The sequence below is a fragment of the Columba livia genome, chromosome 11, assembly GCF_036013475.1.
Source record: "Columba livia isolate bColLiv1 breed racing homer chromosome 11, bColLiv1.pat.W.v2, whole genome shotgun sequence".
Taxonomy (NCBI): Eukaryota; Metazoa; Chordata; class Aves; order Columbiformes; family Columbidae; genus Columba; species Columba livia.
This window is the reverse complement of record NC_088612.1, coordinates 9,660,488-9,675,628: the sequence shown is the minus strand read 5'-3', so window position 1 is coordinate 9,675,628 and position 15,141 is coordinate 9,660,488. Positions and strand designations below refer to the sequence as shown.

Genomic DNA, 15,141 nt, shown 5'->3' with positions numbered 1-15,141 from the left:
ACACTTCAGCGTTTAATCATTGCATCAAAGATTTAAACCTGCTAGGAAAATTACACAAAACACTGCTCATTTCACACACACTGCTGGATCCCTTCCATCCATGCTGTCTTCTCATCCACCCGTGACTAAAACCTAGCAAAGAGACCTGGGGAGCATATTTGAGTTGTAAAGCAAATACATAGTAGTCAGACATGAATGACTTCTCCTTGAAGGTATTAGTACTAATTGCTGCACTTCATGTTAACCGTAACTGCTCTTATTTTGGTAAGAGCAGTTGCATCCCACTATAAAACTTTGATACTGCCCTGGCAGATGGAAGTGTGCAAGGTGCAAGTTCAGATACTTCAGCCAATCTTTGAGTTTAGAGAAACAAGTGGTTAAAGCCAGTGTTGAATTTCTGGACATCAACTGGGAGACTTACTCGGACATAGGAATGATTTTTTTTATTCTAACATTATCACTAGAGTACATGAGGAAGAGGCTGCAATTTCTTCCATTTCTTCCTGGTGTGACAAAGCATTGTGTCTCCATGAAAAACTCTATATATAAATAAATCTCACATGTATTCATGAAAGCGGGTTCTGTATACTAGAATCAGATGCTCGCTTAATTATTCTGCAGCATCTCCTTTTATTTATTCTAAGTAAATAATCTGTGAACATGACTATATGGAGTTATAGGAACAAGCGAACTGGCATGCAGTTTACACACCACTTTAAAGAACCTGCTTAGAACTCTTGCACCTGCAAGAAATCTTAACTCCCGTCAAGGTTTAAGGCAAGACAACAATAAACCGTGGCAGACGCTCCCTGTTACACTCTTACCTCCCACCACCCTTTCCTTTTGATCAGGAAGATGATAGGGACATAAGAGGGAAGGAAGAGAGACTTAAGACTTCAAGTTAGAAGGTTTTGAAGGGTTTTACTAATGCTACTAATAAATACAGAAAATACACAAAATCAATCTCGAGTGCCCAAGATGGAGTTGGCGTCGCCCCAGCGGAGCTGGGTGTGCGGAGCTGGTGTGGCTCCAGCAGGTGCAGCTCAGGCCCTGGAGGTCATGGGCGGCACTTCACAGCAAACCAGAAACTAGATTTAAGGGATGCGGGGCCTCGGGCCTAGTACCACAAGCACACAGAGAGGGTCCTCTTTAGATGCTGGCCACAGTCAAAGAGAGACAGATGCTCGTGATCACCCTCTTATATAGGAGGTATGACAATAATAGTCAGTTGGTCAGTCTTAGTCACCTGTTCTGTCCAACCCTCCTCAAACACACCCCTCTCATGACAGAATGTGGAAAAAGTTATCAGTCTTTCTTGGCTACCATAGTAATAAATCTAAACACGAGCTTCTTCAGCATTCCGTTGGTCTTCTTATCAGCACTGAGGACAGCATCTGAGGAAAAATATGCAGGCAGCAACTCAGAAAAGTACAGCCACCTGGAAGAACTTAGCCAAAAGGAAAAAACACTAAGAGAGAACTGGTCTTGTTTTTAACAAAACCAGGACACTCCTCTTAAAAAAAAAGTTATTGTTGAATACTCCAGACCTTCAGGTCATTAGAGCTGTCATTCTTCTAACATTCTGACTGGAAGCCTCACAGCAGCTGAAGCAATAAATATTGACAGCTAGCTGGCAAACAGCAGAGATACCAGTGCTCAGAGTCTCCAGTTTCACCTGCATCAGCACAAAGCCTGGAAGGGACAGCATAACTAGGGCCTCATAAGTTCATCTGTATTACTGCTGCTTTTGCCTGTATTAAAAGTATATTTTCCCCTCAATAAGACTGGAGTACCTTTGAACTTACCTGCTTTCATATACCATCCTAGAAAAATCTTCAATTAACTATTAAATCCCATTGTGCCATACAAATATATAGTGATAAAGCTGTAAGTCTGGCTACAAATTGTACTGCAAGAAACTTCCAGCATCCACTTCCATCCTTTCATGCTTTTACATAGCTCAACTCCTTCTCCCCAGCTGATGCTTAGCAAGTTTCGCATATGAGGCCACACGTTCCTTAAAAAAAACCCTGAAGAGTCAACTTAGAGCAAACACAAGAAAAGCTGTATGCCAGAATACAAGAGCACATCCTGAGAGCACATAAGAAAGGGAAGAAAGAATTAGTAAGGTGGACTTTAAATTATGAAATTGTATTGGTGATTAAGTTCTACTTTTCTCTCATCTCATAACCTCTACTTTGAGACAGGATCACAGAAGCTGTATGGAAATGAATTCGGACTTGCTCAAAGAAAATTAAAACAACGCAAAGCAACAAAATTCTTTCTTCCCACTGGAAGAATGGTGTCTTTCCAGCAATTCCCTCTGCAGTTCAGACAAACTGCAGATTTGATAGTTGCTTTTTAGCAGATTTCATCCTGCTGTCAAGCTAAACAGATTTTTAAACAGAGATTTGAAACAAAGACTTCTTAGTATAAGCCAAAACGTTGACCACTGAGTCAGACCTAGTTCTCAAAACTTCAGCTTATTATTTCATCTGAAGTGAATAGATTTTTACCCCTCCACAGACACACGGATGATTATGGTCTATGTTTAGATTTGTAAGAATTCACCAACATACATTGTCATCACTTTCCCCAGCACACAGCTTCACTGGGGGAGCAGTGGAGACATCCTCTACCCTATAAACTTCTGCCTGCTTTCCAAATAAAGATACAAACCAAAACAAGCTCACCCTGTACTTCTAGCAGGCACTACTCTTAACATGTTACCTCTTCATTACTTGTGGAGATTCTTCCTTCCAGCTCTTGTAGATTTTCCTTTCTCTTTGCCTACCACTGAGTAGATTTCATTTTGATTGCAACATCTGATTAACTACATCAGCAAGCTTTTAGAGATGGCAGGCACACCCCTCCACATACATCACTTAAAAAAAAAAGAAAAAAATAATAAACCCTCTAGGATTCTGCATCAGAAAAATCTTAAGACTACCACAACTGCACAGTTCAGTAGTATACAAGCATAAGCTGGGTCTGTTGCATGGGTGTACAGCATCTAGAAAGCGGCAAAGCACTGAGCTTTGCTTTAAACAGAGTAAATTAAGATTTCTGCTCTTCCACTGTAATGCTGCCAAATCAGTATATTTGCATTATTTGCAAGATGTCAGTGTGGGCATGGAAAGAAAGAAGTACTTAGTCTCTCTAGTGAATACTTAGGCTCTAAATCTCCTTTTACTCAAATGGGTGCCCTTGCCTAATTCTTTCAGGAGGTGGAACCGAGGCCAAACTATTGCTGAACAGGATGGCAATATTCCCTATAGTCTTGTCATATAGAGGTGAGATAGGACTGAAGCCTCAGTTTGTTCTTGATTGGGATGAGTCCAAGTTCCCTTCAGTGAAGATGCTTGCCCCATGCAGACGGAAGAAAGGCATTAGAGAGAAGGGGAAGACCTCACAAGTGGGGAAAAAAAAAGATGGAGGACAGCAGCAGTAGAAATCTACATAACTTTATCTGTAGGGAGTTTTATCTGCGGCATTTTATCGAAATTGATGCCACGAAGCATAGAACAAAGGCAGGGATGTAGATTTTTAGATTTAGTAGATTCAACCAGACATTAAAAAGAAATCAGTTCTCATACACTTTTAAGGATTTCACCTTAAGAAAAGGTCTTTCAAGGACGCACATGGGATTCTTTGGCCTTCTGAAAGCAAAATCAATTAAGCACAAGACTCAGTTCTTGTAAAGAAAATTTGTTTAGAAGAACCATGAGAAAAAGCAAACTAAATCAAGAAACTTTAATTAATAATTATTTGTCAATAGCACTGACAAACCTGCTACAGTATTGCCAAAATTCATATTTGTAACTTTTCTTAAAGATTAAGTACCTGAGGATCAGATTTCTATTTTCAGATTTCATTTAAAAATTAATCCTTAGTCATCATGGCAACAGAAAACTAAATCATAACAGCCTAAAAAACAAACAAAATACTCCAAAACTTGTTGTGGATTAACCAAAAACAAACAAACAAATCCAACTAATTTTGAATTCTCAGTCTTCTCCTACACTGATACGCAGACACAATGCTGTATGATTCCAAATTCTGCAGTTGGTTATATCTCAGTTACAAACCTAGTCTCTTCACCTTGTTTGATAACATTTATTTAATTAACAGAACACTGAAAACATTTAAAGAAATTGTAACTTTTGAGAGTTTCACTGTTTTATTCTCTTGCATAAGATCACATGGTTACTAGACACACGCATGCTAAATATATTGCATGCTATCGCGGCAGCAGGTCAGTTCTGTACAAGCTGCTTGTATTAAATTTCTCCTATAAGCGACATGAGAGTTTAGCTCTGCTACAGCAAATATAGGAAGAGGTCTCACATTCCAAAGAGCCATGTGAAGGGAAAAACTATGCCAACAGAGTCCTAAGTATGCCAGTGCTACTTTAACCCATTTACTATTTTTAAAACACACATGTAAGCCTTGCATTTATGTTATCTATATTATGAATTTTTAAGATTCAAAACTCCAAAGCTAATCGGTTTGTCTTAGTCTCTTACTATGAAAATTTAAGGAAAAGGTCACAAGATTATGGTCGATAATATATGACGTGTAAGACTGATGAAATTCAAACCAGATGTTATTAACTCAATAGGATATTCAACCATATTTGAAATGTTTTACTGGTTTATTAAACCAACTGCATACACAGTAACTACTATGACACATTTATATAAGTATCTTTGCATACTGTTCCTAAATTTCACAACAGATGTCCTCTATAAAAGATACCAACATATAAAAAAACCCACACATTGTCTCCACATGTATTGACATATACAGAAATACACACACTGGCATATAACAAGTACAAACAAATCTGAGTTGTCAAAATTAATGAAGCACACACTAGAAATATTTTATCTGCCTCTGTCACAATGCTTTCCGATATCATACTACAGAAGAGGATACCGCTGCAGAGAGTGGCAACCTAAGGGGGAAAGGAAGGTAATCTCTTCTTAACACTGCCTACAGACTAACACGGGGGGACATTTCAGCAAATGTGTTTCAAGGCCTCAGACTGCTGTCTTGGAGGACACTAAAATAAGAGGGGAATAGACTTGATCACAGGGGTCAAGAGAGATTAGAAAAGTATCAGTCTTCTGCTAGAAGAATTAATCCTTTCTGTAAGCACAGAGGAAACGTGAAGTCCCAGTAAGCTTCAGCACTGCAGCAGGACGCATGGGGAATCACATGGAACTTTGGTAAATATTTAGGCAGCTAGTCCACATAAAAATCTCAGCCTGTTGCTACTCTAGAAAAACCATACCCTGAAGTTTACAGTATGGTCCTCATTTATTGACTAGGTTTCATTTTGCACTAAGAGATCACATTAGAATCACCAAAGAATCTCTATCATAGCAGAGATTTTTTTTTTAAATGAGCCAGGAGAAACACTTATATTAGTAGCTAGATGCAGAACAAGTATTCACATAGTGTCACACATAAGCACGATGGAGATACTTTATCTGGTCAAATAGCATCATATTGACTAAGTGCTAATACACAGCAGTCCTCTGCCTGATAGCTTTAACATCAAATCTGGGCCATCTTTGCACTTAGAGGTTTCTGTGCAGCTGCTGGTAAGAATTCCCCAACCCCCAGCCCATGGGAGTGCAGAAGTTGTCGCTGCAAATTAAAACCAAAAAGGAAACAAACAAAACATAACTAACCAAAAAACAAACACACACAAAACAAACAAAACTCCACAACAACAACACACCACCTCCTCAAGAACCACGCTTCATCTCTGCATAACTCTCAAAAACATGCACCTGGATGAATTGTAATGTTCCAATTGTTTACTTCTGCTAAACTTTGCATTTGACTTGCTACTGGCTCAAACTTTTAAGCCATCACTTCCTTATCTGCATCAATCTTGAATCTCTTTAATAGATAAATCTGACAGAAAACTCATCGTCTACCCACTGGGAAGTTAAATGAATTAAAGCTCAAAAAAATAGCAGAGAAAGATAGGAAGGCGGGGAGGAGGGAAGGGGGCACAGAAATACTTCTGGCTTACTTGCAACTATCTCAAAAAGAAAGAAAGAAAAACACACCACAAAGAATAAACACCTGAAGTCTGACATTAATTCTTTCAGATCCTCACACCAAAAATCATATGCAACATAGCTTCAGTTCTTCTTATCACTTCACTTTAGCCCAGTCACATGGCATGCCATACCCCTCTTCAAAATCCTGTTCTGCTCTGTCACGCTGCCAAAGAACAGGACAAGAGACTGTTAAATTGCACCTAGGCAGGGAAATGAGGATTAAGGCATTTGCACAGGGTCAGAAAGCAATCAGTCAACTTCCAAGGCAAGGCACCAATCCTAAATTTCCTCAATGGCAAAGCACTCAAAACAAGGCAAGGTCTGCTGATAAAAGTAACATCTGAAGCTAAAGCAACAGATTAGCAGACAAACTTTGAGGCACAGAAGTCCTCCAGATCACAACTTAAATTTTTAATTTAAGATATAGGTATAAGTTGGAGAACTAAAAGCAAACACAGAAATGCAGCACTCTCACCAGAAAATCATTACATTTTTTTTTTTATCTTCCATATTTGTATATAGCAAGAGTTGATAGAAGTTAGATTGGGCAGAATGAAGTCCATAGTTAAAGCTAATGCTTCCCAGAGTCAGACATCCATTTGGTGAGGTCAACTTACAGCAGAGTTGAAACTACCACTACCATCATCTACCTGTTATCAGCACCACAAGATCTGTACTCTGAACAAATCAGAAGCCTCTGTCATACATACAGATCAAAGTTAAGCAAAATTTTTTACCTCCCTAGTTTTCCTGATTTGTTAAAAGCCACCTGAGCAAAAGTTTTCTTCTTAGGACAGTCAAATCCTGGAACTACAACTTTTACTAAAAGCCACAAACATCATTGTAGTCTAATCATCAAAATGAAATACATAAACAAAAATAAGTTTGTGTTTTGTTTTTTTTTGTAAGGATAACCTATTTAAATCTGTCACACAATTATGAAGAATTTCAAGCCTACTTTTGAAAGCATTTCATGCAGCAAGGCTTGCTAAATCAAAGAATATTAATACATTCTCACAATACACAAAAACCTACCAAACCACATTTAATAAATAAACAAATGGAAAAAGAATAAATGTTGGTGGGTGCTTACTGTCATTTGTTTTACTGGAACATATCAAACAGTTTCAGTACTCTTCTGCTAAAGATATGAAGAAAAGCAGAAACAGGAATTCACAGCTACAAACCACACAAGACCTCAAAACGCACGTGGCATTGCCATCCACATCTCACTAGTGAACAATGATAACTGAATATATTAACTCAGTTTCTCAAAGACTTTAATAAGTGACAAATATGACTCTTACAACGTGTTCTCCATAAAGAAACAGGTTTGCTCCTTCTAGGTACTTCAATTTTGTGACACCATGGATTTTCAGGTGATGGGGATAACAATTAAACAGTTTCTCTGTGTGGGTATCCTAACATGCCACTGACTCACACAGGTACATTAAACTAGTTTAAAGGCAGCCTGAATACATCTATCTACACACATATATCACAATATAGTCTTACGTTGATCTAAGAGGGGATCTGAGGAATCCTAGCTAAACAGACTAAACACCTATTTTCCTGACTTTGGTCTCTAATCTGGTAAGGCCTATAAGCTTGTAACATGTCTAAACATACTGCACAGGTCTAAGGTCTGAGTGAAGAACCTTCTGATTTTAGGACATTTCATATATAAACTGCCTGAGACTAGCAAAACAACACTAAAACCCAGAAACACCTTTCAAGGAAGAATTATGAAAACAATATGGACATTCTCTTCCCCCATTATCCAAATGACTGTGAGCATTTCTAGATCCTCCCATAGGCAGTAAGAAGGCTGAAACCCCCTGTAACAGGCACCACAGGCAAAGGAGAGAAAAGCTCCCTTCACCTTGACCAAAGCTCTGGAATTCCAGAACAGCATCTCTCAGCCCACTAGCGCGTTCTAGAAATTAAGAGTGGCAATGCAAGTGCAGATCTAGAGTTACATACATTAGATTGAACAGCAAGACTTCAGCATCTGTTGTAGCTCTCAAACAGAAATGTGCCGTTTTGCAATGAAGGACTGCAGGTATGTTCTCTAAACAACGATAAGTTGAATTAGGTATCACTCATTTAGACATATAGTTTACTTTAATCACGCTCAAATTGTCTCCTATTGCTAAAATAAAAGTTAAATAATTTAATTTAGTATGGGACTACAGCAGAGGAGAAGGAGACAAAGACTTGGATTAAAAACCTTCTGTGAATGCCAAAAAGAGAAAAAGACAGTTCCCTATACGCACAGGGACCATTAGAACCCGTTCACGTATTTGCCAAACATGGTTTTACGTATTTTTCAAAGAGCGTTTTAGAAAGTTGTGCTAAGCCAACTTGTATATTTACTATAATACAGCCAACATGTTGTATTATAAAGAACACAATAGCAAAATCTGACTAATGGGTATGAAAGAAAACACATTCACTACCATGGGAACCCTGTGAGAATTCACCACTATGACAAGTGTTCTACAGGAAGCTTTTCTGTGCTAGACTACTTCTCCTTATAATCTCTCTACTCATAATTCTAAGACACAAACATTAGTAGCATAACAGGGAACAAGCACACAGGCAGTATTGTCACCTTACAGCATTTTCATCTAATATGTTTAACAGACACAGGAAAACATGGTAGACAGAATACCAGAATAAAATCACCAACACTTACACCATCACCAGAGCCAAGGATTTAGCCGGAACATAAAAACTAATTCACTTAAAACTCACTGTAAGCACAGTTAGCTCAAATTCCACCTCTCAATCTTCACTTATATTGCAACTCTATATGTAAGAGCACTAGCAAAACCAGCAAAATTACACCAGACTTACTTTAAACTACACATAGGACTTGCCAAGTTACTGCCATTTACAGGAAAGCTCAAGAAATCTTGCAGCACACACAAGACATTAACATCCAGTTAAAACTACTTCTCTCACTTCCTCCATGGAGGCAGTATATAAAATCCACCTGGAAGCAGAAACTCAAACATTATGAGGATAATTAGCTTTTAACTATGTTTCACAGAGTCCAAGTTAGTCTTTCAACGATGGTGTGCAAACTCAAATACTACATAATAGAAGGGTTCTTTGCAGGGTTTGAGAGATCAAAAACCAGCACCTAAACATATTGATGTAGAAGTTTAATTAGACTTCAGAATGGAGTTATCAATCCAAAACTAGAACAAACTTTCCCCAAAAAGCACTTCATATGTTGAAATAATAGACCTACATTCTCTGCTTAAAGTCAATTGTTGTATACCTAACATTAGCTATTGAGGATCTGAGCATTTAAGCAAGTGGCCAGTTGAATCACACTAAATGCTGAAATCCATTTTCAATCAGTATGGCAACCTGGCACACAGTTTTGGGTTTTTGTGAACTTCGGAAAAAGAAGTCGCCTTCTAAAGAAATCCAAACAAAAAGATGTCTTCCAGAAAACATAAAATAAATCACATTGCAAGGAGCATCCTGAATGTATTGTATACAAAGTTCCTTCTCCTGCATAGTTACAAGAAACAAAAAATATTCTAATGCTTTGTTCAATATTGTAGCAACTACAATAACAACCACAGCACAAGCTCTTCCAAAAATATGTGTTTTAAATGCAGAACTTACCCTTCAGAATTAATATACCCACAACACTCTTTTTCATTAATATATGCAATTGCTTCCTTGTCCAAATTTGTACATTTGTCTGAGGAGATGGAAATGCAAAAGGAAGACAAGACAATTACAGAAAGTAGACAAACCCAGACACACTGTCTCAAGTAAGTAGACACATTAATGGTAGAACATTTCAAAGTTTAAATGTCTGAGACCAGAAATACAAGTAAATTTGAAACAAAGAGGAGTTTAAGGTAAGATGAGGCCCACTCTGTCTCAAGCATAAAAGCTGATAAGCCAAGCCAGACACAATCAAAATACAAATATATATTAAAAAAAAAAAAAAAAAAAAAAAAAAACACAACCAAAGCAAAAGAAAACCCTTGGAACTGAATTTTGTATCTTCATTCCACTTGTATCTTGGTTGAAACAAAACAAAAGCTGCTTTCTAGTTACTTCAGTTGGCTGTTGACAAAATCCTGAAGGAAAATATCTGTAAATCCTAACACAGGTGGGCTGAAGCATTCATGTTCAAGATCCGGTTACATACACACACACACACATATATATATATATACACACACACATACATACCTACTCCTTCCTTCCTCCCCTGTGGCCCAAACACTGACACATCTCTGTGGGTGCACTACTTGAAACCCAATGATTGGGTTGGCTGTCCCTTCACTGTTCCAATAGTGCTAACAGGTCAGACTATTTTAAGATAAGCTAATTATGCCAGTGAAGCATCTTATAAGCCATTAAGATTAAGCAGAAGAGACCATGAAGAATTAAAAGCAGTGAAGTACAGATAAAACAGAAGCAAGAATTGTAATCTCAACTATTCAAGATAAGCAGCCTGAAGGATTCCTCATCAGATTGCAAATCCAAATTTTAGTCTGTACTTAATTTCTCCTGCTTCTAACAGGTTTTCTAAGCACAAAAGAAACTTCCCATGAAGGGCTGTTGTTCCTTACACCTTCAGAAAACTAGTCATTCAAGTCTTTGAGGAACAACACAACAAAATCTTTGTCACTTGCTTGCAGGCATTATCTACATGCACACAAGACAGCTACAAAAACACAGATGCCTTAAAAGAACTAGATCTGAAGAAAAAATCCTCAGATTATGAGTTTGTTACACAGGAAGTTTTGAAGAAGTTTATCAGATCATTTTCTCATTAACATTTCATTACAGGAATGCATGATGGAAAAGCAGGTTGAAACCTCTTTTGAGGACTAGTCAGCCAGTACCTTCAGGAATATTGTAGTAGGTTTTTATTACTGACCGATTCATCCTTAAAAATACTATGTTTTTTAAAAAATAGTATCCAGAAAGTCCTTAATAAAACACAGATATGAGCCTCACATGCAGGGGTGGGGAGAGTGATTTAAAATAAATTTGTTAGTATCTCTAAGAACAAAACAAGATATTCCCTCAACTCTTCTGTTCTCTTTCCTGGGGGGGAGGGGGAGAAGAAGAGGTGCAGAGGAGATTATAAACAAGGTGTTAAAACAGAAAAATCTAAATGGTTTCTAGACAAACAGGTCTTCTGACTTTCTTTGATGCAAATAAGCTCTTGCTCCCCCACCTCCAGAACATACGCATAAGAGAAGCAAACTGCTGTCTGAAACTCTATGCAATTATGGTCCAACATCTCCCAAAGGAAATGCTGAGGACAGTTGCAATCACAACCCAATGAGTTCCTGTTCTAGATCACAGGAATCAAATCCTGAGCATAAATGCTGTCTAGTCAATTCCCTGCACAAAAATCCCCAAACACTACAGAATTTTGCAAACAGCATCCTAAGCAGACTCGCTGGGTAGGAGGAAATCACAAGTGTTCTATACAACCATCTTCCCATATACTTCCAAACAGGCATCATCAAAATGAAGATGTCTTTGGGATTTAACTTTATTCTGCTGAATGAACAAATCGCAGCCTAACATTTAGATCAAGTCAAATACATTAAAAGGAATGCAAATTAAGAAACTTAATGCAGAGCTTTAAATCATCCTACCTTTAAGAGTTTATTTCCATAAAATTAAATAAAAACACTTAAGAAAATAACACTGTTTACTGATATAAGATTAGGATATTCTCAATGATGGCACTAATATCTTGAAGACGAAACTATTACCCAAAGCTTTCTAAACCTGCTTTTCTAATAAAATGAGGTTTATATGAACATAGCCTATTCTCCTCCTCGTTGACAGTTTCTGATTTAATTAGGCAGTTGTGCAATAGTAAAAGTATTGATTATTTTTAAGACTTTCCAAAGTGCTGCAGAATGTTTGACCCAGCGGTTGCCCTCAGCCCCTGACCTGCCATGAGCAGAGTGGTAGCAGGCTCTGCAGGATCACTCGGGCACTCAGACCAGCCACTGCTAGCAGCCCAGTTAAAATGCTTAAAGAACTTAAAAGAAATATACTGTATACAGGGGATAGTCTGAAAGATCAAGGAATAACAGAAGAGTTAAAAAATAAGGGAAGTGGAAGTTCTACAAGTTTTATTATTTGCAAACCCACTACTTTACTATTACTGTTCAGACTATTTTAAATTTATCTCCACTGTTTCTCCAAGTCGTATTTTAATTCCATAAATAAAATGGGCTATAGTACACAGAATAAAAATTTGCATAAACATACTGTCTTTGTTCTTACCTCTTGCCCGTACCACACTTCATTTGCTCCTGAGCAACGCAGCCATAGAGCTGGAATCCTTTTATCTCATGCAATCGCACTGGTTATGCTTGCCTAGAGCAAAAATTAACAGGTCTAGAGATCCTTTAATGACTTCTGTCTCCTCTTAGACAAAAAATTACAAGGTGAAAAGAAGAAGAAATGGCAGCAAAACCCAACAGCACCCGTTAGTAACATCAAGTCTGTTATAGCCTAGGCTTCTTTTGCAGTATTTCTTCAGTCCTGTAGCAAGATCTGATGGTTATGTCCATTCATAAGCTCCGCCAGGACCCCAACTGCTGCACAAGCACATCTGGCTCACCAGAGGGTGCTGCAGGGGCTCAGAATAGGACTACACAGCAGATGGGGGCCTGGATCATAGCCTTCTGACATGGGGCAAGTCCTTTTCCCAGCTTTTAAAAAAATAAAGAGGTTTTTAATTGGGTGTCTTAGTAGCCATTGACGTTTTGATCTCCTCTCCAATCACCTCTTTTGAAGTGAACAACTCCACTATTTTCTGATAAATCCAGTGCGAGTTTTACGTAAGCACCTTGCGCTAACACACTGTTCCTTGTAAATACACGTGTACTTGACAACAACAGGGTTCATGGACTCATTTTAGGGCATGCTCAAAAGATAACTCTAAAAACAAGGATGTCACCATTAGGTTTAACTTGACAGTACAGGAGTCCATCTCCTCAGCAAAAACATATGCAGAACCTACAAATAACAGAAAAAAAGACTGCAACCCACTGAACTAGAAAAGCCTCATACACAGGGCACGACAAAAGTACCTGCAGAAAGATTTAGTGAAAAGCAGCCAGTGGCTAACTGTGGTCTCTCAGGTTATATTTCATCTTACTGTGAATCCAAACCTCCTATGAACATATGCCTGTAAAAAACAATCCAACTAGGAGCATCCTTCAGAATACTAAGACAGAAACAGTAGTTGAAATTTTCAACTCCCCCATAATCCTATTTCATCTCCCGAACAAATCATTAGTCTTTTGAAGTACTTTCCTCTTATTTGTGTAAAGCATCTAAATTACTCTAGTTTTCAGGAACATTAATAACTTATGGCTTAAAATCCAGAACTTTCAATCATTCGAATACCACATTTTACTAGTTCCCCAAAGCTCCTAAATTAGCAACAATCAATACATTGACCAATAGCTTTCTTTTCTTTTAAAGGAAAAAAAAATATTTGACAATTATCGTAAGATAACTCTTGTTGCTACTCCCCTCACATTTCAACTCATTACCCATGACAAAGCCTGGGGGACTTCTTGAATTTCTCTGTGCCCTCCACCAGGAACAAGTATTCTGTATTTCTGTCTGATTTTGTAAAATAGATTTGGTAAAATAAAATACCTTTTATATTTCAGCTAATTCAACTGATAGTTTCCCATTACTTTTTTGATGACTATTCAGGTCAGCAGTTTCCATATTTGTGACAAACAAAAAACATCAAGCAGCTACTTAAAACTGAAAACTACTCTTTGACATTCTACCATGTTATTACATGCTTTACATAGTCCGCATGAATTTTCAGATTACGCGCGTTAATAGCTAGAACTTCTGCAAATATACCCTTATTCCACTTGTCCAATATCCAGTGAATGCCTGCTTCTACCTACTGCCCACATCTCTCTTCATCCATGCAGGATTTTGCCTCCTTCCTCTGAAGAAGTTCATCTAATTTAGTGCTTCCAAATGGGAACCATTAATACTTTTACTGCTGGCACATTTTTCATAGTTGAGCCCAATATCTCTCAAAGCAAAGATCTTAATATATGCTTCCGCGACAAAAAGTTAAGACACTGCCATTTGGAGTGCTATGAACAAAGATAAGGAGAATAACAAGAGAACAAAACAAACAAACAAACAAAAAACAAAACCACCACACACAAGCCACAAAAGCCCTAACACTCGAAAAGAAACACAGGGGGATATTACAGAAGTGTCTCAGAGGAAATCCTTCTTCTGCACTCAAAAGCTTCAAATCCCAAAAGCCAACTAGCCAAGTTAATGTGTATTATCAAACCCAGACTAAAAAACATAATTTGACAGCCTACAGGCTGAAAAATTTTACCAGAAAACACTTTCCCTTTCTGTACACATCAAGTGCAACATTGTATCTCTTGCCATACCTTTTACTTTCTCCCTTACACCCCGAAACCAAGGCTTTTGAGCACAAATTTAAGACACCTGAATTGCAATAACATCATCATAACGTTACACAATCATTTCAAGAGCTTCAAGGAAAAATAAAAATATTTAGTTACTGAAAAATTTACTTTATTACCCTCACTGCATGACAACATAATTCAAGCCCAGCGATGATGGAACATCCCATTTTTTCCAAATATTCTCAGAAGACTCAGTGCTTTGAAATTTCACACTGGAAAAAGCAACATTTTTGAATTGCTATACATGCCAACTTACTAGCAGTCATTGTCGTCAGCTTACAGTTTTTAAGACAGGATGCATGCAGTCATATCAGGAAAAGGGCAGTTGCTGTGAAAGAATGATACCAAAAACAAGATGTCCTTAATGTTGATAACCTTACACAATGTTTCTGAGCTATACTACCCAAGTTCTCCACAACACTAAAATGGTAAATTAAACACAATCCAAAGCATCTAGAGAAAAATGTCCACTCAAAAACACTGTCACTTTTTTCATACCTGAGGGGAAAAAAAAAACACCACAAACACACCACAACACTATTATAACTTCTTCCTCA

At 37.8% G+C, this 15,141-nt stretch overlaps 1 protein-coding gene across 12 annotated transcripts in view; it reads right to left on the bottom strand.

Annotated features, from left to right (window-relative positions):
- Positions 1-15,141, bottom strand: part of MEF2A (myocyte enhancer factor 2A) — an 83,863-nt gene that overhangs the window by 62,673 nt on the left and 6,049 nt on the right. Inside the window, exon 2 of one of the 12 annotated variants that reach the window (XM_065076684.1) lies at positions 14,841-14,912. The exons of 6 other annotated variants lie outside the window; for them this stretch is intronic. The gene's annotated coding sequence lies outside the window, so the exon portion shown is untranslated. Of the gene's footprint in view, positions 1-12,377; positions 14,785-14,840; positions 14,913-15,141 lie in introns of those variants that run through there. 5 more of the 12 variants (XM_065076682.1, XM_065076679.1, XM_005514074.3 and 2 more) reach the window with 5 other exon arrangements.